This window comes from Pristiophorus japonicus, chromosome 5, assembly GCF_044704955.1.
Source record: "Pristiophorus japonicus isolate sPriJap1 chromosome 5, sPriJap1.hap1, whole genome shotgun sequence".
In the NCBI taxonomy this organism is placed as follows: domain Eukaryota; kingdom Metazoa; phylum Chordata; class Chondrichthyes; family Pristiophoridae; genus Pristiophorus; species Pristiophorus japonicus.
The window spans coordinates 32366484-32387820 of NC_091981.1; the positions used below are offsets into that span (position 1 = coordinate 32366484).

Genomic DNA, 21337 nt, shown 5'->3' on the forward strand with positions numbered 1-21337 from the left:
CTGGCAATGGTAACAGAGTATTGAAGTCCTGCTATCAGTGCCTGGGACAACACATTGCTCAAAGTTGTCCATATGTGAAGGCAGAGTTTTTCTTCTGCAGGAAAACTGGGCATCTTGCGAAGGCATGCCGACTGAAGGGTAAACCAGCTTTCAAAGCTATGAGTAGAAATCCCCAGAGACTACATAGCATGGAAGAACAACAATAGGACGAGGACATGTTCGAGCTAAACATCATCAGGTGCATGAGGTTAACTAACAGCAATTCGAAAAGTATCATAATCCACATAGATGTTGCAGGAATCAAGATACCCATGGAAATCGACATTGGTGCATCCATGAATGTAGTACCGGAGTCGCTATACCTCGACAAATTGCGTGATTTCCCATTGGAGAGGCTACTTGGGAGAGAACATTCCTGTGGTAGGTCATATCACTGTACCGGTGAAATACAAGAATTAATTTCAAAGCTTGCCGCTAATAGTAGTGGCAGCAGACAAGCCTGCCTTACTAGGAAGAAATTGGTTGGGATCACTGAAGCTGGATTGGAGTGAGATTTTTCATGTTGAAACGAGATTTGCATCAAAGGATGATGTTATCAAGAGTTATCCGAAGGTGTTCTGCGAAACAGGCAGTCCGATCCAAGGCTTTCAGGTGAGTGTCAGGGTACAGAAGGACGCTAGATCGGTTTACTACAAGCCACGTTTTGTAGCATATGCACTCAAGGAGAAAGTTGAGCAAGAACTCAAAAGACTAGAGACTGAGAACATTATTTCTAAGATAGATTGATGTAATTAGGCTACACCCATTGTTGTTGTACCCAAGTCCGATGGTAAGGTAAGATTGTGTGGTGATTATAAAGTAACCGTAAACCAGGTTCCAGAGAGTAATGTCCCCAATACAATGCCAAATGTAGAAGACTTGTTTACAACACTGACAGGTGGTCAGATCTTCTCAAAGTTGGATCTTACAAATGCCTACTTACAGTTTGAACTAGATGAGAAGTCCAAGTCATGTTTGACTATAAATACTCATCTAGGCTTATATCAATTTAATAGGCTACTATTTGGAGTGTCTTCTGCCCCTGCCATATTCCAAGCCACTCAGCAGTCTGAGAGGCAAGAGTGCGTGGTGTCGGAGCGGCCTATAAAGGCCCAGGTGAGTGGAGAGGCGGCGGCAGTCTGAGAGGCAGGAGTGCGTGGTGTCGGAGCGGCCTATAAAGGCCCAGGTGCGTGGAGAGGCGGCGGCAGTCTGAGAGGCAGGAGTGCGTGGTGTCGGAGCGGCCTATAAAGGCCCAGGTGCGTGGAGAGGAGAGCCTGTGCAGCTGCAGCGGGGAGAGAAGGCAAAAAAGTAGAAAGAAATCAAAAGGTGACGTCACAGCCAAGCGGGTAAGTGATTGGTGAGTAGCTTTTCTTTTTCTTTTTTATATCAGTAAGTAACCTGTTAACCCTTAGATACACTTAAATTGGCAACAATGTTAAGTCATGGCAGGAGAGCTCGGTCACGTGATATGCTCCTCCTGTACCATGTGGGAACTCAGGGACACTTCCGGTGTCCCTGACGACTACAGGTGCGGGAAGTGTATCCGCCTCCAGCTCCTGATGGACCGCGTTGCGGATTTGGAGCTGAGGGTGGATTCACTCTGGAGCATCCACGATGCTGAGAATGACGTGAGTAGCACGTGTAGCAAGTTGCTCTTACCTCAGGTGAAGGGTCCACAGCCAGCTAGGGAATGGAAGACCAGCAGGAAGACCAGTGCAAGGAAAGTAGTGCAGGGGCCCCTGCGAAACAGATACACTGCTTTAAGTACTGTTGAGGGGGATGACTCATCAGGGGAGGGCAGCAGCAGCCAATGGAGGCATGTGAAAAAGGAACGGCAGTAGTCATGGGGGATTTTAACCTACATATCGATTGGTCAACTCAAATCGCGCGGGATAGCCTGGAAGAGGAATTCATAGAATGCAAATAGGATTGTTTCTTAGAACAGTATGTTACAAAACCTACAAGGAGCAAGCTATCTTAGATCTGGTCCTGTGTAATGAGACAGGAAAAATAAACGATCTCCAAGTAAAAGAGCCTCTCGGAATGAGCGATCACAGTATGGTTGAATTTGTAATACAGATTGAGGGTGAGGAAGTTGTGTCAGAAACGAGCGTACTATGCTTAAACAAGGGGACTACAGTGGGATGAGGGCAGAGTTGGCTAAAGTAGACTGGAAACACAGACTAAATGGTGGCACAATTGAGGAACGGTGGAGGACTTTTAAGGAGCTCTTTCATAGTGCTCAACAAAAATATATTACAGTGAAAAAGAAGGGCGGTAAGAAAAGGGATAACCAGCCGTGGATAACCAAGGAAATAAAGAAGAGTATCAAATTAAAAACCAATGCGTACAAGGTGGCCAAGATTAGTGGGAAACTAGAAGATTTGGAAAATGTTAAACGACAGCAAAGAATGACTAAGAAAGCAATAAAGAAAGGAAAGATTGATTACAAAAGCAAACTTGCACAAAACATAAAAACAGATAGTAAAAGCTTTTACCGATATATAAAATGGAAAAAAAAGTGTGACTAAAGTAAATGTTGGTCCCTTAGAAGACGAGAAGGGGGATTTAATAATGGGAAATGTGGAAATGGCTGAGACCTTAAACAATTATTTTGCTTCGGTTTTCAGTGGAAGACACAAAAACCATGCCAAAAATTGCTGGTCACAGGAATGTGGGAAAGGAGGACCTTAAGACAATCACTATCACTTGGGGGGGGGGGGGGGTAGTGCTGGACAGGCTAATGGGACTCAAGGTAGACAAGTCCCCTGGTCCTGATGAAATGCATCCCAGGGTATTAAAAGGGATGGCAGAAGTTATAGCAGATGCATTCGTTATAATCTGCCAAAATTCTCTGGACTCTGGGGAGGTACCAGCGGATTGGAAAGCAGCTAATGTAACACCTCTGTTTAAAAAAGGGGGCAGACAAAAGGCAGGTAACTATAGGCTGGTTAGTTTAACATCTGTAGTGGGGAAAATGCTTGAAACTATCATTAAGGAAGAAATAGCGGGACATCTAGATAGGAATAGTGCAATCAAGCAGACGCAGCATGGATTCATGAAGGGGAAATCATGTTTAAGTAATTTACTGGAATTCTTTGAGGATACAATGAGCATGGTGGATAGAGGTGTACCGATGGATGTGGTGCATTTAGATTTCCAAAAGGCATTCGATAAGGTGCCACACAAAAGGTTACTGCAGAAGATAGAGGTATGCGGAGTCAGAGGAAATGTATTAGCATGGATAGAGAATTGGCTGGCAAACAGAAAGCAGAGAGTCGGGATAAATGGGTCCTTTTCGGTTTGGAAATCGGTGGTTAGTGTTGTGCCACAGGGATCGGTGCTGGGACCACAACTATTTACAATATACATAGATGACCTGGAAGAGGGGACAGAGTGAAGTGCAACAAAATTTGCAGATGACACAAAGATTAGTGGGAAAGCGGGTTGTGTAGAGGACACAGAGAGGCTGCAAAGAGATTTGGATAGGTTAAGCGAATGGGCTAAGGTATGGCAGATGGAATACAATGTCGGAAAGTGTGAGGTCATCCACCTTGGGGGAAAAAAAAAAAAACAGTAAAAGGGAATATTATTTGACTGGGGAGAAATTACAACATGCTGAGGTGCAGAGGGACCTGGGGGTCCTTGTGCATGAATCCCAAAACGTTAGTTTGCATGTACAGCAGGTAATCAGGAAGGCGAATGGAATGTTGGCCTTCATTGCGAGAGGGATGGAGTACAAAAGCAGGGAGGTCCTGCTGCAGCTGTATAGGGTATTGGTAAGGCCGCACCTGGAGTACTGCGTGCATTTTTGGTCACCTTACTTAAGGATATACTGACTTTGGAGGGGGTACAGAGACGATTCACTTGGCAGATTCCGGAGATGAAGTGGTTACCTTATGATGATAGATTGAGTAGACTGGGTCTTTACTCATTGGAGTTCAGAAGGATGAGGGGTGATCTTATAGAAACATTTAAAATAATGAAAGGGATAGATAAGATAGAGGCGGAGAGGTTGTTTCCACTGGTCGGGGAGACTGGAACTAGGCGGCACAGCCTCAAAATACGGGGGCGCCAATTTAAAACCCAGTTGAGAAGGAATTTCTTCTCCCAGAGGGTTGTGAATCTGTGGAATTCTCTGCCCAAGGAAGCAGTTGAGGCTAGCTCATTGAATGTATTCAAGTCACAGATAGATAGATTTTTAACCAATAAGGGAATTAAGGGTTACGGGGAGCGGGCGGGTAAGTGGAGCTGAGTCCACGGCCAGATCAGCCATGATCTTGTTGAATGGCGGAGCAGGCTCGATGGCCTACTCCTGTTCTTATGTTCAAGGGGTGGTGAACCAGATTTTGCAAGGTATTGAAGGGGTAGTATGTTATCTCGATGACATATTAATTTCAGCACCAAATAGGCAAATTCTTAATAAAATATTGAATGAAGTCCTCAAATGGCTAGAGAAGCACAGAGTACGAGTGTCTGCTTGCAAGTATGGGTTATTTCAAAACTCAGTGGAGCACTTAGGGTACAGAGTAGACAAAGGTGGCTTACATCCAACCAAGAGAAAGCTGGATGCAATCAGAAATGCACCCACTCCCAAGAATGTCACTGAACTTCGATTATTTTTGGGTCTTTTGAACTATTATGGGAAGTTCCTACCAAATTTGGCTACAGTATTACATCCACTGAATGAACTATTGAAAAAAAACAGGTCCATTGGAAGTGGTCAGAAGAATGCGATACAGCATTCAAGGAGCGTAAAAGCAAATTAGTAGAGAGCACCATGTTAATTCACTCTGACATATCTAAGGAGATCAAGCTAGCATGTGATGCCTATCCATATGGAGTTGGGGCAGTGATCTCTCATGTATTACGTAGTGGGGAGGAGAGACCAATTGCTTTTGCTTCACGCACTCTCAGTGGGAGTGTAATTATGCGCAAATCGAAAGGGAAGCTTTGGCATTAATTTTTGGGGTCAAGAAGTTCCACAAAGACTTATGGTCATAAGTTGACCATCTTTACGGACCATAAGCACCAAACAGCAATCCTCCATCCAAAGTCCCCAGTTCCAACATTAGCTGCAGCCTAAATGCAGAGATTGACTTTGATTTTGTCAGCATATACATATGATATTGAATACAGACGATCAGCAGATCACAGTAATGCTGATGCTATGTCTAGATTGCCTTCCCCATCTCAAGTTACACCCAATAGGGAAGAAGTGTTCTATTTTTCATACATTAATGTACTGCAAGTCACAGCTGACAAAATTGGTAGAGCAACCAAACGTGACCCAGTTGTGCCAAAGGTGTATGATTATATGGCAAATGGCTGGCCAAACCAGGTAACAGACAAACATATTCATCCATTCTTCATTCGTAGGACTGAATTATCAGTTGATAAAGATTTTATCATGTGGGGTGCAAGAGTGGTTATACCAAATAAATTCAGGTCCAAATTATTAGGAGACCTCCATGACCAACACCTGGAAATGTGCTTGACCAAGAGTTTTGCATGCAGTTATTTATGGTGGCCATGTCTTGATAAAGATATAGAGTACATCGTCAGTCAGCGTACGACATGTCAATCGGTAAGCAAGCAACCACCATCAGTACCATTACAGCCATGGAAATGGCCTCCCAGGGTGTGGCAAAGGCTACATATTTTGCTGAGCTGGAAGGACAACAATTGTTCATTGTGATTGATAGCCATTCGAAGTGGCTCGAGGTGTTTCCAATGTGGAAAATAGCAACAAGTAAAACATTAGATATTTTACAAAGATTATTTTCTTCATTTGGCCTCCCAGAAGAAATTGTTTGTGATAATGGACGACAATTTCGTTCAGAAGAATTTGCACAGTTCACGAGCAAAAATGGTCTGAAAAATACCAAGGTTCCACCATATCACCCTGCTTCAAATGGTGCAGCAGAATGCATTGTACAAATTGTAAAACGTGCCCTCAAAGAGATGTTGGATCCAAATCCAAAGAAACGACAGTTGTCATTGGACCACAAATTGACTAATTTCCTAATTATGTATTGTAATACTCCTCACACAACTACTGGTAGAGCAAAGTTGTTTCTCAAACGACAGCCACGAACCAGATTCTCATTGTTAAAACCAAACTTGGCACAGTCCATAGAAGAGACACAATTAAGACAGAAAGAGAATCATGATAGAGGTAGAGTAAAAGAGAGAAGTGTGAAATTAAATCAGAAGGTGAGAGTGAAGAACCATCACCGTAAATGGTTAAAGGGGTTATTAGGAAAAGTGGTGAAGATATGTGGCCCTCGCACATATTTGGTCAAGATGTTTGATCATGGACAGGTTAGCTTTGTTCACATTGATCATATTTTACCTACTGATGTGGAAGTAGTTGAAGGTGGGAATGATTCAATTATCTCTGACTCATCAGATAGTTTTGATACACCAGTAGCATATCCGACATCCAATGCATTGGAAACAAATCCAAGAGAAAGTCAGACTTTAAGTCCGAGTCCGAGTCAGGCAGACAAACAGTCTGAAGTTAGAGAGAGCTCAAATGGAAATCAAAGGTGTTGCGTATCTGTAAAGCATGCACTCCCATGTTCCGCCACCAGGGAGCTCATCCCCTGAAGTCCCAAGGGATCCCAGCATCCCTTGGAAGCACTGTATATAAGCCGGCCCCCAAGGCCTGTTCCTCACCCTGGAGTTTCTTATTAAAGACTGAGGTCACTGTTACTTTAACCTCCCTGTGTGCAGCCTCATCGGTGTTAGGAACACAATAACTGGCGACGAGAATACGAATCCAACGCAAAGATGCAGCAAACTGTGGGCATCCTGGAGAAGTTCTCGGAGGGTGAAGACTGGGAAGCCTATGTCGAATGGCTAGACCAGTACTTTGTAGCCAACGAGCTGGACGAAGAAGGAAGCGCTGCAAAAAGGAGAGCGGTCCTCCTCACAGTCTGCGGGGCACCAACCTACAGCCTCATGAAGAAGCTTCTGGCGCCGGTGAAACCCACAGATAAGTCGTATGAGGAGCTGTGTACACTGGTTCGGGAGCATCTTAACCCGAGGGAGAGCGTGCTGATGGCGAGGTATCGATTCTACACGTGCCAGCGATCTGAAGGTCAGGAAGTGACGAGCTACGTCATCAAGCGAAGGTGACTTGCAGGACAATGCGAGTTTGATGGCTACCTGGAGCAAATGCTCAGACTTTTTTGTACTGGGCATTGGCCACGAGACCACTATGAAAACTTTTGACTGTAGAGACAGCGATCCTCAGTAAGGCCATTGTGATAGCACAGACATCTATGTCCACCAGTGATAACACCAAACAAATCTCTCAGCACACAAGTGCTAGCAATGTTCATAAATTAACTGGAACTGGGTTTGTGAGCAGAAATGTACAGGGCAGAACCCACAAGTCTGCAACTGCCAGCAGGCCTCAGGTGACCCAGATGACTCAGAGTCCGCAACAAAGGATGAATGCAAGGCAATTCACACCTTGTTGGCGTTGTGGAGGCTTCCATTTAGCCTATTCATGCCGCTTCAAAAAGGGTATGTTTGCAAGAGCTGTGGAACAATGGGGCACCTCCAACGAGCTTGCAGACGAGCTGCAAGCTCTGCAAAACCTGCTAACCACCATGTGGCAGAGGAAGATCGGTCCATGGTGGATCAAAGCAATTTTGAGCCTCAGAGAGAGGAGGCAGATGCTGAAGTACACAGGGTGCACACATTTTCAACGAAATGTCCACCTATAATGCTAAACGTAAAATTGAATGGCTTACCCGTAGCCATGGAACTGGACACTGGCGCTAGCCAATCCATCATGAGTAAAAAGATGTATGAGAGACTGTGGTGCAACAAGGGCTTCTCGGCCTTTTGGCTAAGATCATGCATAACTAACCTGACCAGCCACCATGACCTCCGGGTGGTTTCTCCCTGGTCAGGAAGGTATATGCTTGCATTTTTGGAAACAGGAGGTGGGTGGAGTGGGTTGACCCATCCACCTCCATGGCACGAACCTGGTATTGCAGTACTTCCAGGAACGGTGCAGTGGCTCTAGGCCTTTTGGCTAAGAGCATTGGCGCAGAGTGATCCTTGGCATGTGCAAGGTGACCTCTGGCGTTTGTGATTTGACAAAGAATTGGAACGATTGGCTACGAATTTAAAAAAAAAAAAAAAACAAGGCATTCAGACCAGCCCTGAGCCCCATCCATACAAAACTGAAAATGTACACCAAAGAGCTTATCACTGTCCTGGGCAGCGCCATGGTCAAGGTCACCTACGAGAGCACAGTGTACGATCTGCCACTCTGGATTATCCCGAGCGATGGCCCCACACTGCTTGGAAGGAGCTGGCTGGGCAAAATCCGCTGGAACTGGGATGACATCCGAACGCTATCACATTTCGATAAAGCCTCATGTACCCTGGTTCTTAACAAATTTCCTTCCCTTTTTGAGCCAGGCATTGGAAACTTTTCCGGGGCGAAGGTGCAGATCCACTTGGTTCCAGAGGCACGATCCATTCACCACAAGGTGTGAGCGGTACCTCACATGATGAGGGAAGAGTGGAAATCGAGCTGGACAGACTGCAATGCGAGGGCATCATCTCCCCATTGGAATTCAGCGAGTGGGCCAGCCCGATTGTTCCAGTACTCAAAAGTGATGGCACGGTCAGGATTTGCGGCGATTATAAAGTAACTATTAATCATTTCTCACTATAAGACCAATACCCGCTACCTAAGGCAGACGACCTATTTGCGATGCTGGCAGGAGGCAAGACGTTCACCAAGCTCAACCTGACTTCGGCCTACATGATGCAGGAGCTGGAGGAGTCTTCGAAGAGCCTCACCTGCATCAACACGCACAAGGGACTGTTCATCTACAACAGATGTCCGTTTGGAATTCGGTCGGCTGCAGTGATCTTCCATAGAAACATGGACAGCCTACTCAAGTCGGTACCACACATGATGGTCTTTCAGGACGACATATTGGTCATGGGTCAGGACACTGCCGAGCACCGACAAAACCTGGAGGAGGTCCTCCAGCGACTGGATCGCGTAGGGCTGCGTCTGAAGAGGTCGAAATGCGTCTTCATGGCAACAAGTGGAGTTTTTGGGGAGAAAGATCGCGGCGGACGGCATTCGGCCCATAGACGCCAAGACAGAGGCTATCAGGAAAGCACCAAGGCCACAGAACATGATGAAGCTGGGGTCGTTCCTGGGCTTCAACTATTTTGGTAACTTCCTACCGGGGTTAAGCACCCTCTTAGAGCCCTAGATGTGTTATTGCGCAAAGGTGAGAACTGGCTATGGGGGAAAAAAAAATCAAGTAATTGCTTTTAAGAAAGCCAGAAACATTTTATGCTCCAACAAGCTGCTTGTATTGTATAACTCGTCAAAGACTTTTGCTAGCATGTGACACGTCGTTGTACGGAGTCGGGTGTGTATTACAACAAGCTAACGTTGCGGGGAAGTTGCAACCTGTCGCCTATGCTTCCAGGAGCTTGTCTAAGGCCGAGAGGACTGACAGCATGATTGAGAAAGAGGCATTAGCGTGCGTTTTCAGGGTAAAAAAAATGCATCAGTACCCGTTTGGCCTCAAATTTTAGCTGGAAACCGATCACAAGCCCCTCACATCAGTGTTCACTGAAAACAAGGGGATAAATACGAATGCCTCAGCCCGCATACAAAAGGAGGGCATTCGCGCGATCAGCCTATAACTATACCATCCGCCACAGGCCAGGCATCAAGAACTTGCAGATACTCTCAGTCAGCTACCATTGCCCACCACTGGTGTGGAAATGGCGCAGCCTGCAAACTTGTTGATGGTGGCGCAGCCCGCAGACTTGTTGATGGTCATGGAAGCGTTTGAAAATGATAAATCACCTGTCATGGCCCGCCAGATTAGGACTTGGACCAGCCAAGATCCTCTGCTGCCCCTAGTAAAAAACTGTGTACTGCATGGGAGCTGGGCCAGCATCCCCGTTGAAATGCAAGAGCCAATCAAGCCGTTCTAGCAGCGAAAGGACGAGCTGTCCATTCAGGCAGACTGCCTGTTGTGGGGTAACCGGGTAGTGCTAACAAAAAAGGGCAGGGAGATGTTCATCTCGCATCTCCACAGCACACACCCGGGTATAGTAATGATGAAAGCAATAGCCAGATCCCACGTGTGGTGGCCCGGTATCGACTCTGACTTCGAGTCCTGTGTACAGCAATGCAGCATATGTGCTCTGTTGAGCAACGCACCCAGAGAGGCACCACTAAGTTTGTGGTCCTGACCCTCCAGACCATGGTTGAGGAGCCATGTCGACTATGCGGGCCCGTTTCTCGGTAAAATGTTCCTGGTGGTGGTGGATGCTTTTTCAAAATGGATTGAATATGAAATAATGTTGGGAAGCACCACCACCACCACCATTGAAAGCCTGAGGGCCATGTTTGCCACCCACGGCCTGCCTGACATACTGGTCAGTAACAACGGGCCATGTTTCACCAGTGCCGAATTTAAAGAATTCATGACCCGCAATGGAATCAAACATGTCACCTCGGCCCCGTTTAAACCAGCCTCCAATGGGCAGGCAGAGCGGGCAGTACAAACCATTAAACAGAGCCTTAAACGAGTTACAGAAGGCTCACTCCAAACCCGCCTGTCCCGAGTACTGCTCAACTACCGCACGAGACCCCACTCGCTCAAAGGGGTGCCCCTGGTTGAGCTATTCATGAAAAGGACACTTAAAACCAGATTCTCGCTGGTTCACCCCAACCTGCATGTTCAGGTAGAGAGCAGGTGGCAGCAACAAAATGTAAACGATGGTTGCGACACTGTGTCACAGGAAATTGATTTGAATGACCCTGTGTATGTGCTAAACTATGGACATGGTCCCAAGTGGATCGCGGGCATGGTGATAGCTAAAGAAGGGAATAGGGTGTTTGTAGTCAAACTAAACAATGGACAAACTTGCAGAAAGCACCTGGGCCAAACGAGGCTGCGGTTCACAGACTGCCCTGAACAACCCACAGCAGAACCACCTTTTTCGAGCCCACAACACACACCCAAAGGATCAATGACACCACCCCGGACCATGAAATCGAACCCATCATGCCCAACAAGGCCAGGCTCACCTAGAAGCCCTTCAGGGCCAACAACATGCCAGCCCAGCGAGGGCACAGCCAACACATTTGTACAGAGGCAGTCCACCAGGGAAAGAAAGGCTCCCGACCGCCTCACCTTGTAAATAGTTTTCACTTTGACTTTGGGTGGGGGTGGGGGGGGGGGAGAAGAGATGTTAAGAAAGCAAATGGCATGTTGGCCTTCATAGCGAGGGGATTTGAGTACAGGGGCAGGGAGGTGTTGCTACAGTTGTACAGGCCCTTGGTGAGGCCACACCTGGAGTATTGTGTACAGTTTTGGTCTCCTAACTTGAGGAAGGACATTCTTGCTATTGAGGGAGTGCAGCAAAGATTCACCAGACTGATTCCCGGGATGGTGGGACTGACCTATCGAGAAAGATTGGATCAACTGGGCTTGTGTTCACTGGAGTTCAGATGAATGAGAGGGGACCTCATAGAAATGTTTAAAATTCTGACGGGTTTAGACAGGTTAGATGCAGGAAGAATGTTCCCAATGTTGGGGAAGTCCAGAACCAGGGGTCACAGTCTAAGGATAAGGGGTAAGCCATTTAGGACCGAGATGAGGAGAAACTTCTTCACCCAGAGAGTGGTGAACCTGTGGAATTCTCTACCACAGAAAGTAGTTGAGGCCAATTCACTAAATATATTCAAAAGGGAGTTAGATGAAGTCCTTACTACTAGGGGGATCAAGGGGTATGGCGAGAAAGCAGGAAGGGGGTACTGAAGTTGCATGTTCAGCCATGAACTCATTGAATGGCGATGCAGGCTAGAAGGGCTGAATGGCCTACTCCTGCACCTATTTTCTATGTTTCTATGTATCTGTAAAGCATGCACTCCCATGTTCCGCCACCAGGGAGCTCATCCCCTGAAGTCCCAAGGGATCCCAGCATCCCTTGGGAGCACTGTATATAAGCCGGCCCCTAAGGACTGTTCCTCACCCTGGAGTGTCTTATTAAAGACTGAGGTCACTGTTACTTTAACCTCCCTGTGTGCAGTCTCATCTGTGTTAGGAACACAATAAAGGGCATCCCTTGGAGGAAAACTTTCCTCATGATCAGCCTCGAATGAGTTTAAATTCGCCACCATGTTTGAAAGGTTCTGTTCGAAAGCGAAGGTATCCTCTTCAAGACAGAAAAGAAGTGGTTAAGCTTGATTTGTAAATATGGCAAAATAAGTCCATATCTTTTGTTATGTACAACCATGCAAGTTATGTATGATGATTGTTTGTTATAAGTACTTCTTCATTAAGGAGGGAGAAGTGTAATGTCTGTAGCTCCTAATGTCTGTAGCTTCACAGTGTTGAATCCTGGTGCACTGCACCAATGCTGTTTATAATAAAGGGACCAAGTCACCTGACTGGTGACTTCAGGAAGATTCTGCCATCTTAAGGCTGTGTGTGCTGTGAGCTCCCTGAAATATTAGAGTTATGTTGATTAAGGGATAAATATTCATCAGGACACCAGGGATAACTCCTCTGCTCTTCTTCAAAATAGTGCCATGGGATCTTTTACGTCCACCTGAGGGGGCAGACAGTGCCTTAGTTTAACGTCTCATCCGAAAGATAGCACTTCCTACAGTGCAGCACTCCCTCAGCACTGCACTGGATTGCCAGCCTAGATTATGAGCTCAAGTTTCAGGAGTGGGACTTGAACCCACAACCTTCTGACTCAGAGGCAAGTGTGCTACCCACTGAGTCACAGCTGACACTTGAGCTGAATAGTCTGTTTCTGTAATGTAGATTCTACACGGGGGAAAAAAATTCTGAATTTGTGTTCCATTTTGTCCTGCAAATAGCGATGTTACAAGTTTAGAAAGCTTGTGCTGAAGGTAAATTTCCGAGATCATTCGACTGCCAGGGAGCCTCACAGGTCATCAGAGCAGTGTGGAAGTTCAGGTGAGGGTTGACCATAATTTTCATTGAATAGAAAATTGAGCAGCACATACAACCGAATTTTCGATATGTGCATTCAGCAGTCTAGATATCCCGCATACGTGGTCTACTTGCAATCAATGATCCTGTGTGTCAGTAATGGAGCATGCATTGTGGTGCTGGGCTGTGTGGAGAGGATTTGCTGTGTGAAGACCCTTTAAGATTCAAGTGTGAGAACAGATTCAGATACAAGTTGCAAATTGTCTATGTGCCATACTGCAGTCCGGCCATGCATGGTATTCAAAGGATGTAGCAATGTATGAGTATTTTCGATGAAGCAACAATAATTGACTAACAAGTTTGGAGAAAACACTTTGTCATATGGAAAGCTATTTGGTGTAGAAAATTATTCGACAACCTTGACAGATTTTTTCAAGTCTGCCGTTCTCTTGATCATTTGGATTCAGGTGCTCTGGTTGATGTAGACAGCATTGTCCCTGTCTGCACTCTCTTGCCAAACTAATACTGCACCAATAGATTCTATGGAAGAAGTTCTCCAGCGATAAAGAGGACAGCTCTCCCATCCCTCACCTCCTGCTGCATCAGCTTCCAGGGGAGGCTTCCATTGTCCAGGAATTTCCGTGCGTCTTTATCTGTTCTCCAGGTGAGAATCGCAGCTGGGTCCTTTTAATCAGTCTCAGCCGTAGATTGTGTGTGAATGTTCCATTAGACAATTGGCTGTGAAGGCAGGAGATCTCCCAAAATAGACAAGATACACCAATCCAAAATATTGGCATATCAGGGGAGTATTTCTCAGTTGGTGTCCTGGTCAATAATTATCCTTCAACTACAACCACGAAAATAGCTGACCTGGCCATTATCTCATTGCTATTTGTGAGAGCTTGCTGTGAGCAAATTGGCTGCCGCGTTGCCTGCATTACTGTTGTAGGCATTAGGCACCTGCTGAATATATCTAAACTCATAAGTTTGAAACGGCCACATTTCAAATGGCTGCCCAAGCATGATAGGAACCCCGTCAGTCAAGTAATGAACTGGGACTGACCGAGCAATGACCCTGTGAGGCCCACTACCAGGAATGCCTTGGATACAAGATAAGCATAATGAACCAGTGATTTCACCCAGCCGAAGCCCGAGGAAGAGAGGGATAAGGAGAGAACCTGTCTCACATAACAAGGTCATTAATCAGCCGAGCTGACAAAAACCAAACACTAATCAGCCCAAGCTGACAAAAACCGAACATGCCGTTCCTGAGGTATCAGGGGAATTCTATTGGGTTAAAGAAACCTATATGTAATCTATAATCGTTATGATTGGATTGTGTCCAGCCGGAGTGGGCTGAGTAACTGTAGTAAACTGTTGTGAAACATATAAAAATCCATGAAACCCTTTGTTCTGCGGAGAGAAGCCTGGATCCAGTCCCGAGACTTCCTCCCCGCTGGCGTTAATAAAGGCCGCACTGGCATTGGAACTGACTGAGTGTTGAGTGATTCTTCTGATAAACACTAACACTAACAGTGGCATCACGAACAGGATTTCGGGGTCGCTGGGCGCCCTTGGAAAAACCCGGGAGAGTATACAAAACGATTTTTAATTATAAAGGGTGCGGAAGGTGGATGCTGGTTGATCGACATGAGGGGATGGTCCAATATCTCAAACACCTAGCCTGAGCCTGAATTAAGATGACTTTAGTCCCACGTGATGGCCAGGAATTAAGTAGGTGCCAGGAACACACTTGGACCGTGGGATCGTGGGATCGTGATACTGAAAGGCATCTTCTGGACCCAGTAGTGTGATTTGAGATATACCCCGGGGTAGAACCAAGCGGTGTACAGCGGCTAACGGAATCCAAACCTGTGAACAGGGTCGGACCAACGGGCAGAGCGGTGGTAGGTAGTCGTTAAGGATACGTAGAGCGCTGCAGGGATTGCTTAAACGCATTTTAAGAATTGTATAAGTTTGTGTAACAGCAGACTTGTGACCTGACAGCAGCCCAGAGATGGTCTACTACAAGTTGTGCGAGATAAAAGGCAAACCTCAGAGTAGATTCCTAACGGTTCTAGTCCTACCCAGGAATGGCCATGAAAGCAAGTAAACTCGAGTGGGGATCAGAAGGGTCCATTACCCGCCATCTGGCGGAAAAGCAAAAGAAACTAATCGAGAAAATGATTAGAGCAGGGTGGGATACACAGGACCTGCCAGCAGCCCAACGGGAATGGTGGGAGAAGGAACGGAAAGTCAAAAAGAAAAAAAAAAGGCTGTGGTCTTGATACTGCGAGCCCATGTAAATTAACATAGGAAGTTAAGATTTTTAAAAACTGACGGTGATTGTCTTAAGTGAAGTATGGATCCAGACACAAGCTTTGTTGAATGAAGAGAGACTTTTGAGAGTGTCTATTTTGAACGAAGAGAGTACTCGAGTAATTTTGACTGTGGAATGAATGAAAGCCTGTTTTAAGGTGGTGTGGAGTTGCCTGCCTGTTTTAGCTCCACCCACTCTTTCTAAACAGAGTGAAATGTTTTTTTTTTTTAAAAACCCTTCGTAGTGTTGTCCTGCATGTGGGAAGTTTAAGAAACTGTGAACCTTATGGTATTACATTTTAAGTTAGAAACGAAGGTGTGGATATATTCGGATGATAAGTTATGGAGCTAGGAAATGTACAAAGGATAGGTTTGTTGAGCAAAAGATTTATTTGACACGCTCACATACTTGCCGAAAGAAAACATGCAATGATTGATTGGGTTGAAAGACATAAATTTAGTCTCGGAATGAGATAAAGAATGCTTTTAAAAAAAAAGAGCTTCTAGCAAAAAAAAAAGTTTTAAATAAAGATTGAAATGGGATTTTGAGATATTCAGAGAAGGCACAGAAAATACTGAGGTGGATTAAAAAAAAAAACAATTAAATTAAATCTGATCAGGTCAAAGTCCTGGGCGAGTGGCGAGCTATCTGCGAAGGTGTAAAAGGGACTTTTGGAAAATGTTAAAAACAGCAAGCTTTAGTAACGACTTTGAAACTGGAGCATTTTGAGATAAAGAAAAGCAGCCCTCAAACCCTCAAAGCTAGACTCCATTCCAGTTATGAAAAAAAAAGAAAAAGATAAAGACGCCACTTTGAAAGTAAACAAATGATTTTAAATTAACAACTTTATGGAGTTACAAACCCTCCGTGTAAAATACAAAACCTAATTTGAAGAAAGAAAAAAAAAGATGTAACGGACTAAATAAGTGCTGAAAAAAAAAATGTGTTTGTGATGGAAAAAGACATAACTTACTAAATACTAGTTGATGTTTGCTGTGAAAAAGATATTGGTTTAATTAGAAAAAGAAAAAAAAAGTTTGGAAGAGGCAAAAAACACTCAACATTGATAATGATTTTAAATTATGAGAAAGTTTCAATGCAGTTTGAAAAGATTTCCAAAATGGACAGTGTTTATCAAGAAAAGTCCCGAACAGTCTAAACAAGCAGGAGGGTTTTGAAGATAACGAGGAGAAAGAGAAATTAAAAAAAATATATAATTTCAGTAAACAATATTGCTATTAAAAATGTGTGGTCTCGTTTTATATCAATTAAAAAAAAATTTCTTTGGCAAGTACTTGAATTAGAAGTTAAGAAAACATTGGAGTTTACTCTAAAATGCCGTCTTCCCTGACGAGAAGATTTTTATTATTTATGTTGTTTAACGGATTCTTAATTTCTAAGTAAGTTTTGAAGGCACAAAGACTTTTTTTTTTCAGATGATTACATGAAGTCACGTAATGACATCAGGTCTTCTTACAAACCTGGAAAGGAGTTAACCCTTTCCATTGACAGCCGTTGAAGATACTGAACATTATTAGTTTGGATTTCTTAATAAAACAAATTGAAGAGTTAAAAGCTAAGATAAACAGGCTGGAAGAGATAACGGGACTAGACGGATAGTGCAGTGCGCAGCCATAGCACCATCACCTATGGCAATAGAGCCAATGTACCCCACGGTGGGTAGGTGTAGTCCACAAACCCAACCTAACGGTAAAGCAGACAACGATGTTCAGAGGAATAGCTTTGGCCTTGGTCATAACAAGAGTTTGGGTAACATTTAAGTGGGTAAAGACATGGGCGCACGCCCCACAGATTCAACTCGAAATGGTTCGATTATAACCTTGTGCTTCTGATTTCGCAGGATGACAGGGATACTCGTAGAGCAAAACCTAACCCCTGGTGACGACCAGGCCGTCTGTTTAAAATTACAGATAATACCTACCAGAATGGGAATACGAACGGCACTCCTCGTAATATGGATAGCCCTGCGACAGGCACGTACCCTGGACGACACCTTGCAGCGCACTCAGGAAATAAACAACTACATAAACTATGGAGTCTTGTTTAATTTAACGGATGGAATGTGCATCCCAGCAGCCAAGGACTGGAGCAAGGACAGGATTTATTTTAATGCATGGTTAAAATGTACAATGTATTAAGTAAAGTTGTAATGCAGCAGGCTGCCGATGCAATGGGTGCCAGTAGATTCCGAGGACAGGGGTCAGCCCCCAGGATAAAGAGGAAAATAGTTAATGACATTGCTACTGTTTTCAATACAGGGACCTCCGTAATAAACTCGATAGATATACAAGGGTTAAATGAGAGGGTGGAACAGCTTAGAGGGGTGATGAAGGAGTTATTAGAGAGGGTGGAGCAAAACCAGGAAGACCAAGCCAACCTAGGAAAGGAGGGTGCCGAAATCCAGTTGGATGGCATCTCAGTCCTGGAAGCTCACGCCAAAACCATCAATCACCTCATTGATAGAAATAGTGCCCGCACAGACACTTCGCGAGGGAAGGGAAGATACTGCGTCTCTACCAGAGCGTTCATACCAGTATAATGACCTGCAGTGCCCTATACCATAGCCAAACTTTTGTTTTACACCACTACGACCTGTCACGATCGGGCAAGCGCATATCACCCAGGTTAGGCGCCGGAAGTCCGAAGTTATTGAGGTAACCGATCAGCTCCATGATCATTTACAGGATTATGACGAGCCAGAACAGGTCCCTATCCCACATCTAACCGAAGTATTACGAGAGTTGAGGCTCAGAGTGGGTCAATCCGTAAAGCTCTACCACCAACTGCAAACTAAAATCAAAGTACTGGAAGAAGATATCGATGTAGACTTACAAAGTCAGAGTTGGTGGAGAAAGGTCTGGGACTGGGGAATAAATGTGAACATCCATCCTTGGATTCGAATAATTTCACACATACTGGTCGGGATACAATTGATCTTAGCGATAACATGGAGCATAATGGCCTGCCAGGTATGCAGGCACCAAGCACAACGAAGAGGGACCCATGACCGGTCCCCAAATACTAAACAAGCCTGTCTAATGAAGCAGCAGGAGGATTTGGCCTTTGTCAATTTGATTTAAGCAACCGGGACTCCTGAAACCGCGTGACTGGCCAGCACGTTGAGGCAGGGACTACCGGGCCGTGCACAGAATCTAATAAAAGTAGGGCAGTCGGTTAAAGGGGGACTAGGACTAGTCCCTTTACCGAAAGGAGGGAATTGTTGTAGGCATTAGGCACCTGCTGATTATATCTAAACTCATAAGTTTAAAACGGCCACATATAAAATGGCTGCCCAAGCATGATGGGAACCCCGTTAGTCAAGTAATAAACTGGGACTGACCGAGCAATGACCCTGTGAGGCCCACTACCAGGAATGCCTTGGATACAAGATTAGCATAATGAACCAGTGATTTCACCCAGCCGAAGCCCGAGGAAGAGAGGGATAAGGAGAGAACCTGTCTCACATAAGGTCATTAATCAGCCGAGCTGACAAAAACCGAACATGCAGTTCCTGAGGTATCAGGGGAATTCTATTGGGTTAAAGAAACCTATATGTAATCTATAATCGTTATGATTGGATTGTGTCCAGCCGGAGTGGGCTGAGTAACTGTAGTAAACTGTTGTGAAACATATAAAAATCCATGAAACCCTTTGTTCTGCGGAGAGAAGCCTGGATCCAGTCCTGAGACTTCCTTCCCGCTGGCGTTAATAAAGGTCGCACTGGCATTGGAACCGACTCCGAGTGTTGAGTGATTCTTCTGATAAACACTAACACTAACAATTACAACAGTGACTACACTTCAAAAAATTCTTCATTGGCTACAAAGTGCTTTGGGACATCCTGTGGTCATGAAAGATGCTATAAAATGCAAGTTTAAAAAAAATGGCAATACAAGAGTAGTCATGGAAACCATGCCTACTGCATTGTTTATCCCAAAGTTCTGAGGGAGCAGGAATTAACCAACTATAATGTTCTGCTTTGCATTCATGATATATCCCTTGATATGAGGAACACAAATCAGAGAATAAGTGTCAGCCGTGGTGCAGTTGGTAGCACTCTTTCTTCTATGAGTCAGAAGGTTGTGTGTTCAAGTCCCACTCCCAAGTCTGAGCCCTTAATCTGGGTTAATAGTGGAGTGCTGATGGGGTGCTGCACGGTCAGAGGTGCCTTCTTTCAAATGAGACATTAAACGGAGACCCCATCTACCTCTCAGGCGGACGTAAAAGATCCCACAGTAACATAGAAACATAGAAACTAGGTACAGGAGTAGGCTATTCGGCCCTTCGAGCCTGCACCGCCATTCAATAAGATCATGGCTGATCATTCAACCTCAGTACCTCTTTCCTGCTTTCTCTCCATACCCCTTGATCCCTCTGGCCATAAGGGCCATATCTAACGAACTGGCCTCAACAACTTTCTGCGGTAGAGAATTTCACAGGTTAACCACTCTGAGTGAAGAAGTTTCTCCTCATCTCAGTCCTAAATGGCTTACCCCTTATTCTTAGACTGTGACCCCTGGTTCTGGAACTCTCCAGCAACGGGAACATTCTTCCTGACTCTAACCTGTCCAATCCCGTCAGAATTTGATATTTTTCTATGAGATCCCCTCTCATTCTTTTAAACTCCAGTGGATACAAGCCTAGTTGATCCAGTCTCTACTCATATGTCAGTCCTGCTATCCCGGGAATCAATCTGGTGAACCTTCGCTGTACTCCCTCAATAGCAAGAACGTCCTTCCTCAAATTAGGGGACCAAAACTGAACACAATATTCCAGGTGTGGCCGCACCAAGGCTCTCTACAAGTGCAGTAAGACCTCCCTGCTCCTATACTCAAATCCTCTAGCTATGAAGGCCAACATGCCATTTGCCTTCTTCACCCCATGCTGTACCTGCATGTCAAACTTCAATGACTGATGTACCATGACACCCAGGTCTCGTTGCACCTCCCCTTTTCCTAACTGTCACCATTCAGATAATATTCTGTCTTCCAGTTTTTGCCACCAAAGTGGATAACCTCACATGTATCCACATTATACTGCATCTGCAATGCATTTGCCCACTCACCTAACCTGTCCAAGTCAACCTGCAGTCTCTTAGCATCCTCCTCACAGCTCACACCGCCACCCAGCTTAGTGTCATCTGTAAACTTGGAGATATTACATTCAATTCCTTCACCTAAATCATTGATGTATATTGTAAATAGCTGGGGTCCCAGCACTGAACCCTGCGGCACCCCACTGGTCACTGTCTGCCATTCTGATTTTTGATGAAGAGCAGGGAAGTTCTTTCTGGTGTCTCGGCCAATTTTATCCCTCAGCCAACATCACAAAAAAAAAAACAGATTACAGATACAGCGTCGAGAATCCGGAAATCTCGGGACCGAGGCTGTCCGGATTCTGTGTATTTCCGGACTTCGGGATGTCTTTATGACGTCCTGAATCTGGAAACGCCCGAACCCAGGTTCGTGTATTCCTGGACTTCGGAATGTCGTTCCGACGTTCCAATACTGGAAACGCCTGGGCCAAAGTAGGTAGGTAGGTGGGGAGGGGAGGCAAGCGGAGGGGGAGTCGGGCCCGGGGCGAAGGGGAGGGGGGAAGTTGGGCCCAGTGCGGCAAGGGGGAGTCGGGCCCAGGGCAGTGTGGGGAGGGTGTGTCAGGCCCGGGGCGGGGGAGAAGTGTTGGGCCCGGAGAGGCGAGGGGGAGGGGGAGCCGAGCCTTGGGCGAGGGAGAGAAAGTCGGGCTTGGGGCAATGGAGGTGGAGTCGTGCCCGGAGCAGGGGGGTGGGGGGGGCGGGGGGGGGAGAGCAGTCGGGCCCGGGGCGACGGGGAGGGGCGTTGGCCAGGGAGCGTGGACCCGGGGCGAGGGGGAGGGGCGTTGGCCCGGGGCGGGGGAGTGAGTGGGCGTGGGCCCGGGGCTGCGAAAGTCGGGCCAGAGACTGCAAATGGGAGGGGGAGTCGGGCTCAGGGAGACGAGGGGG

General features: G+C 45.7%; 1 non-coding gene across 1 annotated transcript; it reads left to right on the plus strand.

Moving 5' to 3' along the window:
* The first annotated feature begins 7883 nt into the window (after window positions 1-7883).
* LOC139264832 (U2 spliceosomal RNA) lies at window positions 7884-8079 on the plus strand. Its single transcript, XR_011593416.1, has one exon. It is a non-coding gene; the product is annotated as a U2 spliceosomal RNA (small nuclear RNA).
* The last annotated feature ends 13258 nt before the right edge of the window (window positions 8080-21337 follow it).